The sequence below is a fragment of the Nothobranchius furzeri genome, chromosome 11, assembly GCF_043380555.1.
Source record: "Nothobranchius furzeri strain GRZ-AD chromosome 11, NfurGRZ-RIMD1, whole genome shotgun sequence".
NCBI classification, from domain to species: Eukaryota; Metazoa; Chordata; class Actinopteri; order Cyprinodontiformes; family Nothobranchiidae; genus Nothobranchius; species Nothobranchius furzeri.
Window position 1 is genome coordinate 33,272,793 of NC_091751.1, and position 22,052 is coordinate 33,294,844.

General features: G+C 45.6%; 1 long non-coding RNA gene across 2 annotated transcripts; it reads right to left on the minus strand.

The window, feature by feature from the left end:
* Positions 1 to 20,921: 20,921 nt before the first annotated feature.
* LOC139061920 (uncharacterized) lies at positions 20,922 to 21,370 on the minus strand. 2 transcript variants are annotated; one of them, XR_011515564.1, is made up of 2 exons: positions 21,232 to 21,370; positions 20,922 to 21,104 (listed from the first exon to the last, which is right to left on the minus strand). It is a non-coding gene; the product is annotated as an uncharacterized lncRNA (long non-coding RNA). The 2 variants fall into 2 exon arrangements; XR_011515563.1 differs by having other exon boundaries at positions 20,922 to 21,147.
* Positions 21,371 to 22,052: the final 682 nt, after the last annotated feature.

Here is a 22,052-nt window from a genome sequence, read left to right on the forward strand (position 1 = left end):
GCTTTGAGAGGAGAAAGGCTTTTGGTAAGTTTTCAGTCTTATGATTTCAGTTCGTGCTTGACAACGAAAGAGAGAGGACGTGTGGACAACCGCTAACGGGGGAACGGAGCCCATTGGCTCAATCCCCCCCCCCCCTCTCTCACGCTGTTCCTGCCAAGCCAGGCAGAATAGCTGAATCGCAACTTCTAACGCAGACTCACTACAGAGTCTTTGATTTCTGAGTGAATTAACTTAAGAAAGTGCGTCGACAAAACGCTTTACCATCAACGTGTACCGAGGGCAACTCTGGACCGGTTCCGTTCGACACCTACGTCTCCCCTGTCAGCCTGGTGTCATCTGGATGAACCACCACCATCCTCCACGGTCCGGATCCGAAAGAGGGTCCACAAGAGTTCGGTGAGACAGAGCACGATGTTTAGCGTTTGATGCAGTTCTCTGATAAGACCTAAGTTTATCCAAACCATCACTTCACTCAGACACCTGTTCTTCCTGAAGCAAAATCAGACTCACACACGCATTCATATCACAACATTCTCAATCTTCATAAATTCACCACAAGGTCTATTTGATCATATCAACTGTTAAAGATTGTCCCACAAGTTGCCAATGTTGATTGTTATTTCCTGTTTGTCAATTTCAAAATCATTAGTTTAATTTGAAGAATTAAAACTTTTAATTGTCAAACTGGTTTCCTCATTGAACTGAAACACAGACACACAGATATTATCGTCAGTTTATCGATGAAAACAACCTTTGAGTCTTCTTAACAGTATAAAATTTGGTTATTGATTTATTAAAAATTAATATTCCGAATTAATACGTAGCATGGTTCCTCTTTCACAAAAGAGCATAAAACCACAACGCTACAATATAACTGAGTAAAGACAGTTTCTCCTTACACGGGTCTCAGCAAGTTCACCTGAGAGTCCAGACTCATTGTGTGGTATTAAAGGATTTTGATTAGATAAGCTCAGTCCCGATACTCCTTGATGCAAGGGATCCTGATTTTCACGGTCAGCCAATCTGTTCACCTCCCATCCACTGTCTCCATCATTTAGGCTTTCTTCTCCCAAGGGGTCCAGGGAATCAGACATGCCAGACATCCCCTCTGACCCACCTGTAGAGATCTCCTCCTCAGCAGGTTCCACAGGCAGGAAACTGATATCAAGGATCAAGTTCCTGTGAACCACTTTTTGGTTACCTTGCCCATCTTCCAGCTTGTAAGTATGCATCTGGGGATTTCTATCAACAATCGTTTAGACCGTTGCGCTCCACTTATCAGCCAGCTTCTTCTTTCCCCTCTCTCCCTTATTCGCTATCAGGACTCTGTCTCCGACACTTAGATAGGTGCCTTTCACCTTCCAGTTGTACCACTCTGCCTGTTTATCTTGCTCCTCAATGGCATGTGCCTGGGCAATCCTAACTGCCTCATGGAGATGTGACATGAGCGTTTTGGCATAGTTCTTGTAATCAACGACCACCGGATCATTCAGTACCTGCTTAAAGATCACATCGACAGGGAGTCTTGGGACCCGACCGAACATTAGTTGAAATGGAGCGAATCCTGTGGTCTCATGAACTGTAGCATTATAAGCAAATGTCAAAGCCTGTATTTGTTCAGGCCATCTGTGTTTTTCCTTTAGTGGCAATGACCTGAGCATATTGCCAAGTGTGCGATTGAATCTTTCAGTGCCCCCATTGCCCATGGGATGGTACGCCGTGGTGCGAGACTTTGAAACCCCTGCCAGCCCGAGCAGTTCAGCGATAAGCTCACTCTCAAAGTTTGCTCCTTGATCAGAATGGATGCGCTCAGGAAAACCATGCACACAAAACACATGGTCCCATAACTTCTTAGCAACTTGCTTAGCGGTTTGATTTGAGCATGGAAAAGCATGGGCCAACTTTGTAAAATGGTCGGTCAGGACTAACACGTCAACTGAATGTTGGTTCTTATCCTCCGCACTCCAGAAGTCCAAACACACCAATTCCATGGGTGCCGATGTTCTTATGCTTTTGAGAGGGGCTCGAGCACAAGGTTCTGGTGTTTTTGCAAGGATGCACCTCCGACAACACTTGACATACTCCTTCACATCATTATCCATTTTGGGCCAGAAAAACATCTGCCTCGCCAGGCTGAGTGTTCGCGCCATTCCCTGATGTCCAGCTATGTCGTGAATGCCATGTAAAGCTCTTTCCTTGAGGATATCAGGAAGAACAAATTGATGTCTCCTTTGTTTACTTAGGGGATCCCGGGTGACTCTGTAAAGGGTCCTGTTCCGGATCTTGAGCTTATCCCACTGCTTGATGATCATCATAGCCCCAAAGTCAAGTCCTGCTCTTTTCCGCCTGGATGGGCGCCTCCCCCGAATGACAAACGGCAAGATCTTTGAAATATTGGGATCGAGCATTTGCGCTTGCTGTAGTTCATCCAAAGTAAACACTGGGAGTGAGTCCTGTCCCGGCATAACCAAATCTTGGGCAGCCTGGATTAGCTCTACTGCCTGTGGCTCAGTGGCCAGATCCCCTTGGTCGTGCATCTCCAAGAGGGCCTTGACTGCCACTGCATCACACTGGTAAGATGAAAAGCTACTGGTAATGTCTGAACCATCACAAACCGTCTTCCTCACTCCTTGACTCTGAGCCTTCAGGTGAAAAGTGTCTCTGACTCCATCTTGGCTAACACCATCGGCTTCATGAAGGAGGCGAGTGAAACTTATTACTGTGTTTACTTTCATTTTCAATATAGTTGCTGAAAGGAGTTCACCCCATGAGATCATGATACCTTCCTCTGTTGCGCCAAGCTGTATGCATTCACAAATCTGGCATTGCAGCAATATTATGACCAATGGTGGGGGCAAGAATGCTGCCAAATTCCTGCATCGCCATGCCACCACGGCACATTAATAAAGACACACTATGGTATCACACAGTAGTATGCTGATTTCCAGCATGGTGTGTCTTCTAAAAAAAACTAGAGATCTTTGGGTGTAATTGACACTCTGATTTTGTGTTTTAATTAAGTAGCAGTTACAAACACTCCAAATTTTAGCTTGCTATAGTTAAACTAAAGCCGGGCGTACACTGTGCAACTTTGTCACTTTTTTGAGCTGATTTTCCACTCGTGCGAGAATCCACAAGATCGGGGCAAGTTTTGCGCTGAGTGTCGTGTAGTGTACTAGGGGGTTACGAGAGGCGATTAACACCACGTGACCAGCTACCGATCAGCAATCGTGAGCTCGCACAGACTTCTGGAGTGTTTGATGTTTTGCTCGTTCCTCAAGAGGGTTGAAGCGGCGCAGCGAGCGACTTCAACCCAAAAAGTACCAGAACCGCTCACGGCGCATGCGCAGTCATGCATCAACACCGCTCACCCACTATTTCCCTAATAACACACGTTGTTCGTTTTATTTCTACACGTTTTTTTTTACACACAGTGACAAGGATTGTCAAGAAAGCATGTCTGTCGTGTTCATGTCAAATTAAACTGATCACAAAACACAGATTTACTTTCTTTATTTTGTTTTCCTCATCCAACCCCCATAAATCCCTGTGTCCTCCTGCAGCACTCCCGAAGGACAACAGGCAAAACAAGACAAAAATGTCTGACGTGTTGTGTAAAAACTGCGATTTTAAGCATATTTTTTAGGTCCGACGTGTTGCTACCAGACGTAAAGTGTGAGCAGTCAGGTCGCATCTGAGAACTGGGTCGTTTAGTGTGAGCACATGGCTCGTGAGATCTGCCCTGCGAGGAAGTCGTACAATTTGAGCTGAAGCTGAGTGCTATGAGTGAAAAAGTCGCACAGTGTCCACCCAGCTTTACAGAGCTCAGTTCTTTGTTTGCGACCGACAATTAGCTATGTTGGCCATTTAGAATCAGACTGTTTCTAAAGGTTAATCTAACCCTAACCCCATCATTCTGAGGACTTTGTTGAAACCAGTTCAGTGGCTGATAAGATATTTTTTTCTGACACACACACGTCAGGTGATAATACAATTAACAGTAAAATTCACTTTAGAACACTATTAATTGCATTTGAATCATATTTTCTTTATTAATTAAAACATGAATATAAGAATGCAAGGCATTTATCCTTAAAAAGAACAAGATTTGCATAATTTTACGCTGTTTAGGCCTTTAATCTCTTTATGAATTAGGCCAAAAAAATATCAAAGTTATTGCAAAAACATGTTCACCACTGGATGATGGTCATATTTAGACTTTCTTACTCATTAAATGTTCATTATCGAACTTTTAGATGATCTTGTACTGAACAGGGAGGCTGTGGCAAGAGAGGAATACAGCTTTGCTTTTGTTTGTTTTTATTGCTAACCATCAAAGTAATGGCATAATTAGCATGTCACAGCCAGACCAATATCTTTCTGTCATCCACACAGCATCCAGGCTTTATCCCTGTCCTCATATTTCTTATCAGAATTTCAGCTTTTTGATGGAGTTGAGGCACACAGACATATTCGGCAGAGCACGGTGATGCAAACGCAGTATGAGGTGAATCCAGCTGTGTGCACATCAACATGCGCTCACACCAAAAACAATCCAACAAGTCTTTCTCTCAAGCAAAAATATATCATCGCCCCTGCATTCACACACCAATTTTCACAGAAACACCAAACTCCGGTGAGGAAAATCAATCACTGATCCAGCTTCTCCTGATGTTTCTCCCATATTTCCTATCTTTACCCTCTAGTATCTAGAATATTTAGAGTGTTTGACATCAAATGCATGTATGCATATCATTAAGGCAGATCTCACTCTCATAATTGTTCATACATGCCCACAAACGATTGGGGAAGTAAGCACAGCAGGATGCCGTCAAAAGTTACTCATTTGAGAAACTGAAGACTTCAGCAAAAGATCTTTTGTTTCTAGCTTCCTATTTTTTACAGTAAGACCCAGTTTTGGATGCTTTGCTGCAAGAGACAGTTGATCTTCTGACTGAAAATGTCTTTGGCACTCAGAAGAGTGACAGCCTGTCTATAACATCCCCTTTTAACTGGTTGTGTTTCATTCGTCTTAAAAGTGAAACGTGTAATAAGGACGCATGAGTGGAGTTTTCTGCAGTGCTTTTTCATGAAGAACTTCTTCTGAGGAAAACACTTTTCAAATGCCTTAATTTCTTTGGGATGTACAACGGCCACATTGACAATTAATTTACATATTACATATTGTTTAATGAACCATAAAATGTGAGATTCCAGAGGAAGTATGAAATCAATCTTATGGATCTGTGGATAACTTAAACCAGAAGATTGGAACTTTTTATTGCAGGGATTATGTAACCACTTCGTATTACTTCAGAGACAAAAGAAAGAGAGTCAAGTTTTAAAAATGTAAAGGTTTATTACTAAACAAATTAAAACTAGACTAACTTTAAACACTAAATATATGGTGTAACTAAGGTGAAGTGAGACGGAGAATGGTGTAGTGTGGAATGTTGTTCAGAACCAGCAAATCCGGAGGAACGATTAGTTCTGTTGGGCGTGAAGATGATGTTTCGCGCTAAGCTTTTGGTTTAGAGATTCATAACACACATTGAGACACCATTCTGCCGGTCTACGTACCCTTGGCGGAAGTCCCCGTCTAGATCAGAAGGTGTAGAGGTCCAGCTTGGACCTTTCTGGAGCCGAAGCTTGTAGCACAGCCGCGGCTGCCGACCAGTCCTGTCTTTGAGATACTCCCAGGTCACGACAGTTTATTGGCATCTAGCAAGACCCAAAAGGGGTCGTGATGATTCCGCTTTTATTCTGAAAGGAACCATTGCAGCAGGTGGAACAGCAACAGATTTTATCCAGCTTGTCGTTGGTTCTTTCAGCTGAAGAGGAAAGTTACGGATTGGCCATTCCGACAACTTCGCTAGAAAACTTTGAACTGGAGTTAAAGATGACGTGGGCATAGTTTTATAATTTGGAAGTTTTGATTTACGGTCAAATCAAAAAGGGACAGATTTACAAAGCACCACCAAAACCACACCTCTGTCAGATCTGGAAGATTCTGAATGGATCAGTAAAAGCAATGTGTCATGTGATGTTTTAAGCATTACGTGTAATCAGTCTCTAGTGGAAACATTTAAAGTTATGCCACGCCCTTAGTGACTGTGGCGCCACGAGGACAGGCGGCAAAGGAGGCTTGGAGGCATGCATCGGCAACCCTTCAACCATTCTCAGCGTGATCCGAACATGAAAGAGAGCACGGAGCTCAGGAACGGAGTCAAGCTCAGCGGAAGAAGGCAGATGAGTTGTAGGGTCAGAAAGGTACAGGATCATCCTGCTTATAACAGTGTCCTGGGACTGAAGAATGACAAGATCTGTACCAGAAAAGACAGGTTGAATGGACACAACACCCTCGGATGGTTTGGAGGTGGAAGCGTTAGCGGCCTGAACTGGAGTCACAACACACACACGGGGTGGGTCAGACCGAGAAGACACATCCTCAGGGAGCCACAAGGGGTTGAAGACCCATGGAGTACCATCAGCCACACCTTGTTTGGCAAGAGAGTCTGCAAGGTCATTCAGATCCTTGTCAGTTCCGGGTGCACGAGAATGTCCTTTGACTTTACGCCAATTGATGTGCATGTCATGTGACGTCACTAGGGCGTCACAAGCCATGAAGAGGTCCTGATGTTTAACGGGCTTCGGTTAGAGGTTAGGAACCTGTTACTTTTCCAAGAAGGTAGATGACAAATGAAACTGAGAAGCACGTAGTCCGAGTCAGTGCAAATCACCAGCTCACGGACACCACGGTCCACAGCAAGTTGTAGTACTATCAAGATCCCAGCCACTTCTGCAAACTGTGAGGTCTTAGGACCCAACCAGTAACATCGGGAGTCCTTCTGGTCAGCGTTCAACCAGACGACACCCACGCCTGACCTAGGTGCAGCACAGTGTCGAAAATAACTCTCCAGCAGCCGGCGCGTAGGCGCCGCCACAAACGCAGGCAAGTCGAAGGATGCCATGCTCCGACTCTAAAGGACAAAACACAATGTCAATATTTTTACACACTCTTAAAATGGGATAAAATAGGAAAAAATACCGGACGAGCCCCTACGTTATTACGTCCCTCGGCTCACTAGGAGTGATGTGGTTGTTGAGGGAGCAATAAAGTTTGAGTGTGGGTGGAATAATAATAGAGTGTAAGTGTCCAACAAAGGATTTTATTAAACAAAACGAAAAGGCAGATATTCACAAAAGGGGAAAAAGACTAACAAAAAGCGCCAAGCCAAAATGGGCTGGGAAAAGGGGGTTAACCGAAACACAATTATTACAAACTCCAAGCTAATGGAGGGATGCCCTGTTAACAGAGGCGGAGCTGGCCTAAATGGCGCCCTGTGCGAGATCCCCCGTGACCCCCCCCCCCCCCCCCCCACACACACACACACACACACACACACACACACATACAAGAAAAAAAATTACACCTACAACTTTGTTTCAAATTGCGTGGAGTGTATTATATATAACAACGTTTGCTAAATGAATACAACATCCAGCTCCTGGCCACCTTCTCACCACTTGTCAAAGTTCTACTGAAATAGTGATGATGACAACACCTGCCATCGCCTTCATTCCTGGGAAATATGAAAGTAGTTGGCACCTTGGTAGGTCCTCTTCGAACTAGCTCTGTGCGTATGCTGTCGGTAATTGGTGATGGCCACTTGGCTGGGTCTGAAGAAAGAGGCTCATCATCACTTTCAATGGGACTCATTGGTTGATCGTTCAGGCTTCTCTATTGACAGAAAACAGAAGCGTAACTCAACACATTGCTATGTGGACCATTTCACATATTCTATTCAAATGCAATATGTGACATTCAAATTTCTCTAATGTTTGCAGGACACACACACACACTTGTGCAAAACTTACCTGACGTATCTTGTTGGGGAGATGTGGCAGCTGGCTGTCCCTCATCAAGTTCACATATACTGGTAGGTCTCTCTATTGACAGAAAATGGAAGCATAACTCACCACATTGCTATATGGAACAATTCCCATATTCTGTGAAAATACTATTTAAATGTCTATAGCTAAATGTTTGCTGGACACACACACATGTGCAAAACCCACCTAAAGTATCTTCCTGGGGAGATGTGGTGCCAGCAAGCCGTCCCTCCTCAAGTTCAAATACTGGCCTACTGGTATGAGCAGTGGAGGTAGATGGCTGTTCCTCAGTGGCAGCTGATGTCATCCCAAAATATCTGCGTAGGGCTCCTGATGTTGCATAAAACAAACAATACAATCTTCATGTCACGTCTGTTGCTTAAGCATTTTAATTAACATGTTACAATGAGTATTTACAGTTTTCAGCACTGGTGGAAAGAATTCTGAAAATCTGTACTCAAGTACAAGTACTGTTACATTGCTAAAATATTACTCATTTACAAGTAAAAGTACTGGTGTTAGAGAAATACTCAAGTAAAAGTACAAATTATTCATAAAAACCTCAGAGTATTATTTATTTTTAATGGCTGATGTCACCATCACTTCTCCAGACCGGGGCTGCCTGGAAATTGTGTGTTTTCCTTTACCAAAAGTTAAAACACCAACAATCTATTAATCATTAATAATTGAAAAAATACAAAACAAGTGTTTTTCCCTAATTTTTTTTGTCATTTTAAGTTTTTATTTCCTTATTCAGCAAATGTCTCCGGCACACAAAGAACTAAATGACCAGAGGAGCCACAACTATTGATTAAATATCCATGAATCCATTTTAACTGGTTAAATTCTTCAACTCTCCCACGCTCAAGGTCACTGTGAGTAAACATAGCCACAGTGTGCAGCACACTTAATGCAACACGATGACATCATCGACTTGTACAGTGCTGAAAGGCGAGACAGTCTCAACTTTCAGCTAAAAAAAGACCGCTCTAGCTATTATAGTTTTTATTTTATGGCAGTTTACAGTATAAACGGGATCTTACTAGCAGGGCACCTCCAGCGGCCCGCTGCCGCTCCGTTTTTCGTGGGGTAAATAATACGTAGCTCATTTCCCAAGTCAAAAAAGAAAGGCGAATGGCGCTGGCGCGAGACCCGCCGCCCGCCGTCAATGTATTTCAGCAAAATTCTCAAAGACTCATTTTAATTTGATAGCGTTTGGTTATCAGCCTTTCGGTTTTCCCACTCTTAGCTTTTCATAAAAGCTCATTTAACAAAGAAAAAGCTAGCAGTTGGAAGTAGTTCTAAATGCATGCAACGTAAGAAGCTAGCAAAAGACATTTGAAGGGATCATCATAGCACCATGCAAAACGTACAGATTAGAGAGGTTAGTTAATCAATAAGTTGGGGGACAGGCGGGAAAAATACCAGCTAAATAATAAATAGATGCATACCTGCATCTTTTCCTCGTTTCTCCTCCTCTTCTTTTCTTTTTTTCCGAAATTGGGCACCAGATGGCTTCGACCGTTTCTTCTCTATTATGTTTGTGAGTGGTGATATGTGAAACGGTACCTGTATCCCTCCATCATCACTCTCCGAGATCCCTCCGCCCCCCACCTGATGAAGGGCGCTATAGAGCGCACTACAGAGGCGCGGCGGACACAAGGGGGCACAATAAAATCCCAATATAAACGCAAACAATGACTTTGTTGTGCTTTTATTACAGAAATATTATTATCATCACTCATCACTATTATTATTATGAAGAACATGTGATTTCTATGTTTTGTTGATGTATCAGTTGATGGAGAAAAAAAAAAAAAGGAAATTAAATGCCGCCCCCTCCAGACTGCCGCCCTGTTCGGCCGCACATGTTGCACATATCAAGCTCCGCCACTGCCTGTTAAGCAGGGACGCTGGGAAAAGTCCACAATCAAAGTCAATTAGCCATTCCTAGATCGGGGTTTACCAGAGTGTCAAAATCTAATCCTAATACCAAATCGAAAAGTCCACAATCGAAGTCAAATAGCCATTCCTAGGTCGGGGTTACCAGAGAGTCAAAATCTAATACCGAATCCAATATTCACAGCCGAGACTACCAAACACACACGAGAAGAAGAGAGCAGCAAAAACTTTAGGTTACTGTCGTAACCCCGGTTCTCTGAGTAACATGAGTGAGATGTCTCACTATGGGATACGCCCCTCCGCGGATTCCTCAGAAGCACTTATCTCAATACGCCAATCCTGATTGGCCAGTGACCGTGGCGTACACGTCCCCCTGCTACTATAAGTAGCAAGCGTCCCAACGTACGCACTATTCAAGATAAACACCTCTTCTCGCTTCGCCCAGCAAGAAGGGTTGTCTGGTGAGACATCTCACTCATGTTACTCAGAGAACCGGGGTTACGACAGTAACCTAAAGTTCTCTTTCTTAACATTCGTTTCGATGTCTCACTATGGGATATGGAGACTCCCGTATTGCCAGACAGCTTATCCAGCGATCACCAACCTACAGGGATACGTCTTGGCCCGCCAAAGACCCCACACTCAGAATCGTGTGAGTCATTGCAGGGACCGAAACATCAAGCTTATAGAAGCGTGCAAATGCAAGTGGAGAAGCCCAACTTGCTGCAGCACAAATCTCCTGGATTGACAGCCCCCGAAAAAGGGCCCAAGAAGCAGACAGGCCCCTAGTAGAATGGGCCCTGAGCCCAACGGGAGCCTGAATGCCCTGACAGGAGTAAGCCATAGAAATAGCCTCCACAATCCAGTGGGAAAGCCTCTGCTTTGTGACGGGTTTCCCCTTACGAGGCCCACCCCATGACACAAAAAGCTGGTCCCCCCTGCGAAGGTTCTCCGTCCGATTCACATACTCCTTGAGCGCGCGAATTGGACACAGCTTGTGCCACCGCTCCTCCTCAGGAGAGGAGAAGGGCGGTGGGTAGAAAGCTGTGAGGATAATAGGAGAAAAGGAGCCCACCACCTTAGGCACAAAGGCAGGGTTGGGCTTCAGGGACACCTTCATGTCACCGGGTGCAAACTGGGTGCAGGATGGGTGCACAGAGAGAGCCTGTAAGTCACTAACTCACTTTGCAGATACCAAAGCCAGGAGTAGCACCACCTTAAGAGACAGGATCTTAAGGTCCAGGCCGTCCATAGGTTCAAATGGAGGCCCGGAGAGGGCCGACAGCACCAAGGACAGATCCCATGAGGGCACCAGGGGTCGAGACACAGGGAGAAGCCTGTGCGCGCCCCTCATGAAGCTACACACCAGGGGGTGTTGACCTGCCAGTTTCTTCCCAAAACCCAAGTGTCGGGCGGAAATGGCTGCTAGGTACACTTTAATGGTGGAGAAAGCCTTCTTCCCATCCAACAAGTCTTGCAGGAAAGACAGAATGACGTTCACCGGGCATTGGAAGGGTGAGACCTCCCTGCCCTGACACCAGGCTTCAAACACCCTCCATTTACAGTCATATAGGGACCTAGTGGAGGGGGCCCTAGCATTCTGAATGGTTCGAATGACTGCCTGGGGCAGCTCTGCTGACACTAGCCTGCACCCCTCAGGGGCCAGGCCCACAGGGCCAGCCGTTCTGGATGAGGGTGGAAGATCGAGCCTCCCGCTTGGGACACCAGGTCCCTGCGAAGCGGAAGTTTCCAAGGTTGGCCCTCCAGGAGCCGGAAAATGTCCGCCACCCAATGCATGGCTGGCCAGTATGAGGCCACCAGAATGAGAGTGTGGAGCTGGGTTCGTACCTTCAGCAAGGTGGGTGGTATCAGGGCCACTGGGGGAAAAGCGTAAAGCAGTCCCTGTGGCCAGTCGTGCGCCAGCGCGTCCACGCCGAGTGGAGCGTCTCGGTCGCGCAGAGGACAGTGAGCATTCTCCTTGGAGGCAAAAAGATCCACTACGGCTGTGCCGAACCGGATCCAAATCTGTTCCAACACTGCTGGATGCAGGCTCCAATCCCCGTACAGGGGTGTCCCTCTGGACAACAGATACGCCCCCCGATTCAGAACACCCGGGACATGGGTGGCTCTGATTGAGAGGAGATGCCTGCTGCACCATAGGATCAGTCTGCGTGCCAGCGTGTGTAACCGCATGGAGCGCAGCCCCCCCTGGTGGTTTATATAAGCCACAGTCATGGTGTTGTCTGTTCTCACTAGGACATGATGGCCGGAGAGAAAAGGCAGGAAGCGCCTCAGGGCTAGAAAGACCGCGAGGAGTTCCAGATAATTTATGTGTGTCCCCCAGAGCTCTCTGCTCCACACACCCCTGACAGAGCGACCCTCCAGGAGCCCCCCCCAACCTGACAGGCTCGCATCTGTCGTGACCACTTTTCTCACGAGAACCAACCCCAAAGGCACCCCCTGTGCCAAGAGGGAGGGGTGACGCCAACAGCGGAGCGCCGCGACGCACGCTGCAGAGACCATCACCCTGCGCGCTCTGTGGCGCACTGGAGAGAGACCCAGAGAAGCCACCCAGCGTTGAGAATCTCTCATGTGTAGACGGCCGAGTGGTACCACTGAAATAGCCGACGCCATGAGACCCAAAAGCCTGAGGCATAACGCAAACCGCACCGAACTGTGTAGGCGGAAGCACGCCAGGCAGAACGAGAGCGCGTTCACGCGCAGTGCCGAGAGACGGGCCGTGAACGCCCCTGAGTCCAGATTCAGACCTAGAAAGGTTATTTTCTGGGAGGGGAGTAAAGCGTTTTTCTGCCAGTTTATTCTGAAACCCAGACCACACAAGTGAGGGATCACAACCAGCGTGTTTGACGCTGTCTCCTCTCTGGACCGTGCCAGCAGGAGCCAGTCGTCTAAATACGTGGCCAGCCGAATGCCCCTCCCTCTCAGAGGGGCGATCGCCGCCTCCGTGCACCTGACAAACACCCTCGGGCTCAGCGAGAGGCCGAATGGGAGCACGGTGTATTCGTAACACACTCCCTGAAAGGCAAACCTCAGCAATTTCCTGTGTGGAGGGTACACGGGAACATGAAAGTATGCGTCCTTCAGGTCGATTGAGGTGAACCAGTTGCTCTGATGAATCAGACGCAAAAGGGATGAGAGCGTGAGCATTTTGAATCTGTACTTTCTGAGGCATCGGTTCAGGGCCCTCCGATCCAGGATCGGGCGAATCCCGGTCCCTCCCCACTTCGGGACCAGGAAGTACCTGGAGTAGAAACCGCTCTGAGACCGATCGGGAGGCACAATGGGAGAACACTACGCCGGAGAATCGAGGAGGAACAGAAGCGAATTGGAGCCTGTAACCCCTCGAAATAGTTCTCAGCACCCAACGTGAAGCAGAAACCGCTGTCCATTCCTCCATGTGAGTGGAGAGCGGTGACACAGCCGTGACACACAGAGCACCAGCTCCCTCCAGAGGTTGTGGGGCAGCGGTGCTCGTGGCAGCCACTGCGCATGCGTGGGGGCTTTGTGCTTTGACGGCCCAGGCTTACGGGGACGACCCGTGGCGCCGCCCCCGCCTGGAACCGCTCATGGGTGACATTTTTATTGATTTTTGCTGCGCCCTTGACATCTTGTCTGGATGTGACAGCGAACCTTTTAATGCTCCTTGAGCGTGACATGCTTGTGAAAAACAATGTGAGTGCTTGTGACGTGTGGTTTGAGACGGCACCGCGGGCTGCACGTCCTGGCCCCACCCTGGACTGCTCGGGAACTCTGCCGGAGGGGTTCCGTGGGGGGGGGGGGGGGGGGGGGAAAGCACCATGGCAACATCGAACAGGAGGAGCTGGCGAACGGAGAACCGCCAGCTGCAGCGTCGGGAGGGAAGAACTCCGACAGGCTGCCCACTTCTTCCTCCTCACCTGCTGACCGCCGGGTTGGGTGGATTGTCCCGGCGGCGGAGCAGCTTGGTTGCCGGATCCCTGAGGCCAAACTGGTCGAGGCTCTGAGCCCGAAGGAGCTGGTTGGACAGCTTGAGGCTTCGGGCGCTTTGGGATCCGGAACTGAGGCTGGGCAGCGCCGGTGAGGGTTTACGGGGAAGGCAGAGATGAAGGGCTTCATCCTCTTTCTTTTTGGCCGCACACCGTTGCTGCATTGATGCCAGGGCAGAGCCAAAAATGCCTTCAGGCACGATTGGCATGTCCAAAATGTCCTCCTTCTCTCTCTCAGAGAGGTTGGTGAGGTTCAGCCATCGTGCACGTTCTTGAAGCACCATCATGCCTATAGCTTTAGCCGTAGCATGGACCGCGCAGCGCTGCACACGCAGGCAGATGTCGGTCAGTACGGTGATTTCCTCCCACAACTCCGGGTCCGGCTTCGTATTCATGTCCTCACAGAGCTCGGCCTGGTACGCCGAGAGCATGGAGGAGACATTCAAAGCTCGGACCGAGATGGCGGCAGCCTTGTACGCCCTCTCGTTCAGCGCCGACTGGAAGCGGTCCGCCTTCGCAGGGAGAGCGGGAGGCCTGGAGGAAGTCGCCGAGAGCCGTGGGTGCAGGTGGGCTGCAACCAGCGGTTCCATCGGCGGCATGCGAAGCATGCCAGCCTTCTCCATCCCTTCGAAGTCCAGCGAGGAGGCTCCTTGGACAGGAGACCTGGAGCTGAACGGGTGTTTGTCCCAGGAGGACCTCACTTCTTGGAGTAGCTCCGGGAAGGCGGGAAGGAGGGGCTTTGCCGCCCTCGTGGCCTGAGGCAGCTTCTTTAGCGGGATCTGACAGCCTCAGTGACCACGGTGGGCCAAGGGATGTTGAGCCTGGTCGCAGCGCGTCGGCAGACTGACTGCATGTCCAGGTGGGCGGCCGGAGAAGCTGCTCCATCCCTGGGAGAGGACGGAAAGCTAGGCATGGAGGCCTGAGCGATGGGGAGAAAGACGTCGTCCTACTCTGAAATGAGGAGTTCCGAGGTGTCCTCGTCGTCTCCGTAGTCCAACTCCAACACGTCCTCGGCGGGGTGGCTCGGACCGGCCAGTTCGAGCTGTGAGCCCCAGCTGAGTTCGGCACACGGTTCCGGCTCCAGGAGGACATGTTCGCTGGCGTCCCCAGGCGGTGGCCCAGGGGCCGGCAGGCAAGGGTCCTTCCCCGACAGGCTAGCTTAGCGCGCTAGCTGCCGGCGAAGGCTCTTCAGGGTGAAGCAAGCACAGCTCTCACATGACCCGGGGACGTCCAATGCCAGCTGGACGTGTTCCAGCCCGAGGCAGCTCGAGCAGACCCTGTGCGGGTCTTTGCTTGAGATTTTGTTCCCACAGGTACAGAGGCGAGCTCCTGCGCCGTCGACTCCTCTGGTGGGAGGAGCGGCTTACATGTTGGCTAACTGGTGTGTTAGCATAGAACGAACAGATGCACTGGAGTGTGAAGCTGCTCGTTATGCCCTGAGCCTATGGTGAAGGTCAGGACAGAAGGACGGTAAGTTAACGTTCGGCGACGGAGAGAATATTAGAAGGTTCCGTCTGTGAACAGTTGAGCTAACTTACCTCAGAGATAAGCGACCACCGAAGCGAGAAGAGGTGATTGAATAGTGTGTACGTTGGGACGCTTGCTACTTATAGTAGCAGGGGGACGCGTACGTCACGGTCACTGGCCAATCAGGATTGGCGTATTGAGATAAGTGCTTCTGAGGAATCCGCGGAGGGGCGTATCCCATAGTGAGACATCGAAACGAATGTTAAGAAAGAGAACTCTTCCGAGCCTTCACTACCCTGGACTTTCTCAAAGGCTGTGGGCAGGAGAGCAGCCTTTAACAGCTGCCCGTGATTGCCCATTACCCACAGCTGCACAGGAGACAGACGAGGCAGAAGCCACTGAGGCCATCTTGTGGCCGAAAAGGGGCAGAGCACGTAACAGCCACCTACCCTGGGCTAAAGTTACTGTGCTGCAGAGAAAGTTATAAAAATACCCCATGAGAAAATTTTTCTGTAATATGTTCATTTATGATACGCAATCACAAACAGCCCACTAAACTTGCTGATTTAATTATTTACTGATACCAGCTTTCTCTTGGTCGTAGGTGATCCTCTGGTGGTCGTCAGGATCAGGAGCTTCCAGAAGAATGTGCCTTCGAATGATTCCTTCCCCCTCTAAACAGTTATTTGTTATATTTAAATAAATCTCAATTTATGTATTTCCTGTTTTTGTTCATGTCCATAAATATTTAAACTAAGGCTGCAACAAACGATTATTTTCATAATCGATTAATCGGTTTGTTATTATTTAGCTATTTAACTTATACAAGTGATGAATACATTTCAATTAAGAAAAAGAAAAACATAAGAGAATTGTGCAGTTAACTGCAATCTATTTTATTGCACATGAACACAGTCAACGGTGTAAAATGAGCTAAACAGTGCAAAATATCAGTCCACAATAATTTTTTGATATCAAAAGGTAGATTCCATACAAAAAATTTAGTACATGTTAACAAAAATATCTCTGCCCTTTTGATCAAATTGTCCATGAAATGAAAGTCAGAGCATCACTGTTCATGTTGTAAAGATAGCAATTTGGCTGCTGTTGATACCTTTTGAATAAGAAAACTAGTGTTTACTAACAATTGTGCATTTCACATTTTTACGACTTAACTTGAACACAAACACAGTGTAACAGTGTAAACTTAGCTTAAGTGCAAATGTTTTTCAAAACAACTTGGTTAAGAATCATTTTAAGCATCAAAATACAAAAAGGAATTAGAATTCTATACAACTTAAGTGACAGCAACCATAATAACAAAAATATCTTCTCAGTCCTTGGGGAGGAATTATGACAAGTCTCTAAATAAAGTAAAATTTTCCAGTGCAAATTGGAGACAACCCATAGAAGCACTGATTTGATCTCATTTCAGAGAAAAATAGAACAGGTTAGATGCACCAATAAATAAAATTACTAACAAACTCAGCAATCTTTCTTTGCTTCACTGTTCTGATGCTGAGAATATCACTAATGCGGGTCAAAGGAGATACACAGATGAATGCACCTCTTATTTATTATTTGGAGACTACATTTACTGCAGCTGGCAGAGGCAGAGATTTTTTCTATCGATACACGGAATTTACAGAATCATTTTAAATTTTAATAGGGGAAGACTGCAGGAGGGAGCGGTAAAATACAGGGGGTCCCCAGCAAAAACAAGAAACTACGAGTCTGATGAAACCCGCTGGTTTTCCATCAGGCAGTCACGGGGCAGCTCCAACGACCCAGTGGCTGTGCTGGGTCAATGTTATCGAGCTCAGTCCGACTCGGTCGTGAACGAGCCGAGGCGACATTGTGCTCTGCTTAAGAAGAGGTGTTATTTTCCCGCTTCAGAAGATGCGTCCAACGTGTTTTTACGCTTTCTCCGAGACATGTCACGTCGCTAAGTTGTTAGCGCCACGCGCTAACAGGTCAATAGTGCAGGGTAGCCTCCAGGAGGTTTTAAGAGTTCAGATGAAAACACCCGACCTCTCAGGCTGCTCACACATCGATCTTAAGTTGTCGCTGTTGCGCTCACATCGTAATGGGCTCGACACACGGGAGGCGACAAACGACCACGATCAGCGAAATTTGTCGCTGTCGCTTTTATTACCTGTCACACGGGAGGCGATCTGCGGTAGCGGCCAGCGGCAAAGCAGTCTACGCGTTCTGTTCCATGGCGAAATCGAAACTTCCGTTGTTTTGTTTGGCTGTGTCAGGTTGGAGGGAATTAAGGTTATTTAAGCGGTTCAGAGTTAATAAAGCGGTAGATATGATGTTTCACATCTGCTGCTAGAGTTATGTGAAATCTTACTTCTGAATTTACTATATAAAACATAATAATAATCAACTTCTCCTCCATATTTGCTCGGAGATGTGCGGAGCATCCTGTCCGCTCATTGGTCAGTGAATGAAACCTCCGTTGATTGGTCCTCGTCCGAGCGACAGCGATGAAAAGTTGAAAATGTTTCAACTTTCTGGGATCGCGTCGCTGGGTCGTACGTGCACGACACGTGCACGAGCGCAAACTTTCACACGCACATTGTTCGCGTTTCGCTTAGTAGGAGAGAGACCCGCGATTATCGCTTTGTCGCGCATGTCTCATTGAAAATGAATGGAGGAGAGGCGATGACACCTCCCGTGTGTCGAGCCCATAATACAGTATTAGATGCGGTTAAAGTCAGACATGAAAAAATAAATACATTTTACATGAATAAGTGATGCTTAGCCTGGTGGGGGGAGGAAAATCTGGTCTAATAAGCACTGGAGGAAACCCTGTCAATATCGTTAACACTCGTTTATCTTAATGCTATTGAATCATGTAAATCACAAAGCATTATATTCACTGCTACCTTTCTAATTTTAAACTCAGTAACTTATGCTGTAACTTCACCTTGCCCTGCCTGCTCCTCCTTGCTGCCCGCCGGCTGTGATCACAAGCGACAACATAGTAGTTCCCGCTGCTTCTTCGGGAAACAGCGCAAAAAAAATAAATAACTTGGGATCTTGTAGGCGTGACGGTGGGATTTCAGCCATGGTGGGCCGCCACGGCTACGCCTATGTAAGGGAAACCCTGAGGGTCATGCTTTTTTAAGAAAGAACTTGGCATTACAGTGCAAAAATGTCAACATGTCAAAATGCTCATGCTTCATCCTCAACTTTACTTGCACTTTAAAGCTGTCCTCACCAAACAGAAACTTGAGCTTTTTGAATCGCGGTTCCAGGGATGAACTAATTATGACAGTGTTTTGTGAAGTCTCAGAAAAACTGGTCGCATCACTCCACTGCCGTTGAAGTTGCTCTTTAGCTGTTTTTTGGAAGACTTGTGCACCAACTGTTTCAAAAGCCATATTTTCGACTGACTTGACTAACCCTTTAATTAAAGGTGGCACTGAGGAAATTGTGGTGTATTTCTCACCGCTCATGTATTCAGTTGCAGCATCAAAGGGTTCTAGAGCTGTTGAAAGCTCCTCTAACAAGCTCCATTGTTCTGGTTTAAGGTGTAAGTACTGTTTGGAGGATTTTGTCACATGTGGATCTGACAGCGTTGCCGTTACAGGCCAACGTTGTTCCAGCAGACGACTGATCATGTGATATGTCCTATTTCCATCTACTATGTATGTCCTGGATAAGTGTGTGTGCAGGTGTCCCCATTTGTTCTTGTTTTTGTTTCAGTTTGGTTGATGCAAGTTCACTTTTTTTAAAATGTTCTACAAGGCACCTTGCAGCTCCAACTGCTTTGGCAATGACTGGATGCTTGAGAGCTGGGATGAGAACTAGCTGCAGCGTGTGGCCTGTGCATCTAATGGAGGCCCACCCATATTGCACTCTAGTAGTTTTGCAGCAGCTACAATGTTTGCACCATTATCATGTACAATTGCAGATACTTTTTCTGGATTAATTTCAAATTTTTCTAGTGTTTCTTGTAGCCACATTGCTATGTTTTGTGCTGTGTGTCTGTTCTCCAGCGGCATTGTAGAAAGGCAGATGGATTCCATTTGCCACTCAATTCCAATATAGTGGCATGTGATGCCCAGGTATGCCTCATTAGCCACACTTGTCCAGATATCTGCTGTTATGGCAATTTGGCTGTCCAAGGCTGAGAGAGCATCTTTAACCTGATTCATGGTGTCTTGGTATTTCTTTTCCAGCAATTTAGCAAAGTGTTTTTTCTGGAGGGGATGGAGTAACCTGGGTTAAACTGCTTTAACGTTAGTTGGAAGCCTGCTCCTTCCACCATGGATAGTGGCCTCATGTCTTTTACCAGCATGTTTAGAATAGAGTTTGTAAGTGGTATGCATTGCTGGGGGATGAGTGTCTTGTTCCCCATGTAGTTGTCCATCATTGCTCGTTTTTTTCTGCACAAGAAACACAAATAGACTGAAATAAGTACACATAAAAAATAAAGCAGCACACACTACTAAATCAATATTATATTATTTGAATTAATTAACAATATACAGTGATCATTTATTTTGAGGGTTACGTTCTACAAAATAGCCCGCAACAGGAGAAATTCAGAAAAAAAAGTCAATTTTTTTACTATTAAAAGGCTCAAAGTAAAAAGCTCATATGAGGTTTTTACTTTGAGAGTGTTTAAATTAGCTAGAAATATGAAAAACTTTATTTTGCGTAATACTGTTTAAGAAACATGATAAAAATGTGTTGTGAGGTGTTTTACAGCGTTAGATAGTAAAACAGCCTTTTAATAGTAAAAAAATTACTTTTTTTCTGAATTTCTCCTGTATTTAAAAATTTTAAGCGTACAACTATGCCGCATTATATTCACCCGGACACAGCTCGCCTATATGTTTCTCCGCGGAGTTGTCCTTTTTTGAATGAGGAACATAGTTATGTGCCGTTTATTTCTTAACGAGAACATTCTTATAAACAGACGTGCTAAATTTGGCAAGCGCATGATACACAACACGGAGGAGATTCACGATTGCATCTAGTCAATCAGAAGTAGAACACAGTAGACTGACACGGAAAAAAAAGTGTATCATCCACTATAACAAACTCAGGTTTTTGCATATTTTGCAGGTACCCGACTTTTCATGGCATCTAGAGTGAAGTGCTCCCATACTCATGAGGTTTTTGTCCGGGTTTTCTCTTCAGTTTTGTTGCTTCTGTTTTTCTTCTGTATCTCTTCTCGTTCTGCCATCTCTTACAGTGTGAGGGAAGCAAGATGCACGTCAGTAACGTGTTATGTCATGAAAATCGAGGGCATTTATTGGCTCGTTTCTTCTTCTACGGCTCCACTGGTAGATCGGTGGCTCATTACTGCCACACACTGGCGGCAAATTTAACAGATTGTAACTGATGTCAGATTGTGGTAAAAATAGACTTTATGTGGTAAAATGTGATTATTAAACAACTAATCGATGACTAAAAAAGTTGTTAACTATTTCAATAATCGATTATAATCGATTAAATCGATTAGTTGTTTCAGCTCTAATTTAAACACACTTGAGTTTAAAATGAGCTTTTAACAGTGAGGTGCTAGTTTAATTCATCACAATAGAGCTAGTTAAACATGCAACAATGTGATAATTCAATTAATGTAATTTATAAATATCCATTAAAATAAAAAAAACTGGAATCAAAATGAGATATTTGGCAGCACAAAAAACTTGTCAAACACAATATTTATTATAATAATTGTAGGCAGACAGGAGACAGAGCTGATGGAGGTTCTCAGTCATCGAAGGATGGCTGAAGGCTTTCCAGGAACAGGAGATGTGGTGTTGTCTCTTCTCTCTCTATTCTGCCAGATGAGCTGATAGGTTACAGGTGTGTGAGGACATCCTCATGCTGTCATAACCAGATGACAGGAGTTATCAGGTGATCAGCCAGGCTAATGATGAGATGCAGAAAGAAAACAAATCCAGGACAGTGCACAGTAATAACAATAATACCGGTAATATGTGGTGTTGCTCACCTTATGTGCTCTTATAGAGTATTAACGTGTGCCTGCCTCATGGTGTAGAGTCCATATTTTGCTGAGTGTCCTACAATAATGCAGGTTATTAGTTTATTTACTTCTGATAGCAAAAACAAAATATTTAATGTAAAAGTTATTTACCAAGTGAATCAGCTCACAAGTCACCAAGTGTCGCAGGACCAGAATCAGTAGTCTCCTTCATGATGTCATGGTTTAATATTTTTTATTATTTTTTTCTTCATTTATTTAATTCAAAACAAAAACAAATAAAACATACAATCAATAAGAAATACATAACAAAAAAATCAAATTTGAACAAAAAGGAGCAGAATGAAGAAAAACATCTTATAATTTCTGCCCCCTTTTCCATTAGAAATAATCAATTTATATATAATTATCATTTGTCAGACACACATACAGATTCATTTTAAACTTTTTCCTGTTCTAAATTACAGTGCAATCATGATCATTGATTTAATTTACAATTTCATAATTATTTAGTACACTCAATTTGGTACATTTTTTAATATATTAAATGAGTGTTTTTTTTTTATTTCCCTTTTAAGGTTATTCCATAATTTAACACCATTTACAGATATATTCCACTCTAGTTCTAAATCTAGGTTTTGTAAACACATCAGTTTCTTTCAGCATGTAATTACTAGTTCTCTTTTCAAATATCCCCTGAATGTTTGTTGGCAGAGAACCTAAATTGGCTTTATACATGGTTTATATGATTTTCCAGTCTTTTAAATCATGAAATTTCAGTAATTTATATTTAATAAACAATGGGTTCAATGGATCTCTACAGCCACTAT